Consider the following 2500-nt stretch of genomic DNA (forward strand, 5'->3'; position numbering starts at 1 on the left):
GGGAATTCAATGTAGTCTCCCCTTGTTCCTTTGATGAATGATATTAGAGCCTACGTGGAGCAGTGGGTAACATTCTTGCCTCAGAACGCGGAAGGTCCGGGTTCGATTCCCAGTCAGTGCAAAGCACTTTCATGCCTTTCTAACCTCTTTCCAAAGCGGCGAACGTCAGAGGGGCGGTAGGTCAGTGCTTCATATAATGCTATCACCCAATGAGCATAATGAAGCAGATTACATTGATTTCAGACTTTGTTTACAACCACAGCTACAACATGATCAAACTTCAAATGCACTTCTTTCTACAACCATACCAAGCCATATTAAGCAGCCCGTGATGAGGTACTGAGATTGTATCGTCTATCAGTGGATATGTTGGTCCTGCAGTGAACCACAAGGCTGAACTTCTACTACTATTACTGTGTTACTACTACTACTACTACTACTACTACTACTACTACTACTACTACTACTACTACTACTACTACTACTACTACTACTACTACTACTACTACTACTACTACTACTACTTCTGTTACTACGACCTCTATCCTATTGGAACTGTGTGGTGGAAGCAGCAGGGTCTGTCTTCCACAGACACAGTTCATTGGCCCCTCTCCCGCCAATGACTGTGGTTGACGACCCTTTTATTTGTTTATTTATCTATTTATTTTTAATAATGCCTAGTACAAAAGTTCATTTATCCTACTGTCAACCACCGTCTGCTCAAAATCCAGGTTTTGTATATGTGTTGATTTGGGCGGTGGGGACCTGGTACCTCTCAGGCACAAGAGGGCTGATCTTAGGAGTGAGAATGATAGTCTACATCTCATCCATGAAACAATGCTGCTTTTTGGTTGTTGTTTCTTTTCAGCCATTACCTCAGCCAGCCGAGCGTAGAATGCCTTTGCTCTAGGACCCATCCCACCTGAAGTCGTAAAGGTTATAGGAGTGAATGAGCCCTGGTCTACATTCTGTATGCGCTCCTCGTACATCCTGATCTTCTCATGCTTGTTCCGAGAGTGGGATGCCTCAATAGTTAGGTTGCTGTAACAGGGGGTCCATCGGATCAAATATTCGTATGTCAAAGAAAGCCAATTGTCCCCGTGTCCAGAAACCTCTTGCGCTGACATCCACTCTTGCTTCATCTGATGTGTTGGACGTGCGGTATCTGAAGTTCTCCCCTCCTAGTGGAAGTAATGTTGGTTCGATAGTCACATCCTTGCACACCTCCTGAAGCATTTGGGCAGTGAGATCTCTTACCTCATCGTGTCGCATGCAAATGAATCCACCTTGCTTGCATATCATTGCATGGTCTGGAGTAAATTGTACACCACAGGAGCATCTGTTAGGCAGCCCTCCTAATGGCCATCCATACCTCAGGGCAATGGCATCCGTGAATTCTCTTTTGTTTAGGGTGAATCCCTTTGCCCTGATTGGTAGTGCTGTCAGCCAATTGGACGCCCCAACTTCCTGCGCCATTGTTATCTTTCTTTTTATATAATTCGATAGCCCAGCTAGAGGTGCTTGAAGTTCCTCCTTCTGCCTCTCCTCCCTTCCCTTTGAAATGTTTCTTCTAATTTCCCTAACCTCCTCCATGATAGTCTCCTTCCGTTGATCTTGTGACACGATGTTGTTTGTCAACCACCACCACTACTACTACTACTACTACTACTACTACTACTACTACTACTACTACTACTACTACTACTACTACTACTACTACTACTACTACTACTACTACTACTACTACTACTACTATTACTACTATTATTATATTACTACTATTATACTACTACCACTACTATTATACTACTACTACTTTTATACTACTACTACTACTACTACTACTACTACTACTACTACTACTACTACTACTACTACTACTACTACTACTACTACTTTCCTTCTTACGAACTCGCTTACTGCTGGGTAGGACTCGATCCGCCCCCATTTGTAACCTCCGCCACAAGAAGCGACGCTCTAAACCGCTTTGCCAGCAAAGATAAGAAATGGAAAGAGAGCAAACGAGATCACACTCAAAGAAAAATGAAAACTTGTTTTGAATTACTTTGGCAAAAGCCAAAAATAGTAAGAATTGAATTCAAAGTTTTTGTCAGAAAAGATTGATGAAGATATATAAGAAGATAGCAGTCTGTGAGTATAGAATCTTTTTATTCAAAAATAGAAAGAAATTTATAGAAAAATGACGATGAGATAAGAAAATAGCACCCTGTGAATATAGAATCTATCTAAACATAGAAAACAAGTTATAGAAAAATGACGATGATATAAGAAAATAACACCCTTCGAATATAGAATCTATTTGAAAATAGAAAACAATTTATAGAAAAATGACGATGAAATAAGAAAATAGCACCCTGTGAATATAGAATATTCCTATCTAAAAATAGAAAACAAGTTATAGAAAAATGACGATGAGAAAACAAATAGAGACAAAGAAATGTAATTACAGTAGTGAACATCTTTCATCTCATAAAGGTGA

The sequence above is a fragment of the Oratosquilla oratoria genome, chromosome 40 (genome assembly GCF_046742065.1).
Source record: "Oratosquilla oratoria isolate Oo_2021 chromosome 40, ASM4674206v1, whole genome shotgun sequence".
Classification (NCBI taxonomy): Eukaryota; Metazoa; Arthropoda; class Malacostraca; order Stomatopoda; family Squillidae; genus Oratosquilla; species Oratosquilla oratoria.